This window comes from Myotis brandtii, unplaced genomic scaffold (genome assembly GCF_000412655.1).
Source record: "Myotis brandtii unplaced genomic scaffold, ASM41265v1 scaffold1166, whole genome shotgun sequence".
NCBI classification, from domain to species: Eukaryota; Metazoa; Chordata; class Mammalia; order Chiroptera; family Vespertilionidae; genus Myotis; species Myotis brandtii.
In genome coordinates this window covers 536,742-537,539 of record NW_005354034.1, presented here as the reverse complement: position 1 = coordinate 537,539, position 798 = coordinate 536,742, and the positions used below count along the sequence as shown (strand labels likewise).

The following is a 798-nucleotide window of genomic DNA, read 5'->3' as shown; positions in this document are numbered from 1 at the left end:
CCCCACTGGGGACTGAGCCCGCAACCCAGGCATGTGCCCTTGACCGGAATCGAACCTGCAACCCTTCAGTCCGAAGGCCAACACTCTATCCACTGAGCCAAGCCGGCTAGGGCTCTTCACAAGTTTTGGGATTTGCACCTGGCACCCTTTTCCCTTTAGTTGGGCAACATGTGTGTGCGTGTGCATGCGTGTGTCCGTGTGCGTGTGCGTACATGTGTGTGCGTGTGTATGTATTTAAATTCGGTGGCACTCCCCTAAGGGAGAGGCATTCCAGGACATCCACTCAGCAGGGACCAGGTCAAAAAATAGATGTAATTAGGCCAGGCTCTCCACTCTGCTCAGCGAAGCGGGCAGCCCGGAGCCTTAGTTAAGCATCAGGCCGGGCGGGCAGAGCTCTGCAGAGCGGGGAGCCAGCAGGGGAGGGGGCCCTCCAGGGGTCTGGGCCACCCAGGGCCCACCCCTGGGAGGAGCCCCGGGGAGCTCGGGGAGCCAGCCTTGCTCTCGCCCTGGCAGGCCGCCTTGGGGGCTTTGGACCCTGGTTTCCTGGCTTGGCATCAGGAGCTGCCCTGCTGACCTCGTCCGTGGAGGCCGTGGGGAGTTGGGACTGGCTCACAGCCCAGCTCGCCGGCGAGCGCCCAGTTCTGGCTGCCCCTGCGGAAATGGGAAGGGCTTTCCACATGAGGTTTTGCAGGGCAGATAGGAGCCCAACAGGTGGCTCTGGCACAGGAGGAATTTGAGCAGAAGGGATGGTGTGTACCTCGCGTTTCAGTTGCCCACTTGTCTCCCCCCCCCCAGGCC

The 798-nt window shown here is 62.2% G+C and overlaps 1 protein-coding gene across 1 annotated transcript in view; it reads right to left on the bottom strand.

The window, feature by feature from the left end:
* RASGRF1 (Ras protein-specific guanine nucleotide-releasing factor 1) overlaps window positions 1-798 on the bottom strand; it is a gene marked incomplete at its 3' end in the record, with an annotated part of 74,947 nt that overhangs the window by 56,204 nt on the left and 17,945 nt on the right. The window lies entirely within an intron of this gene.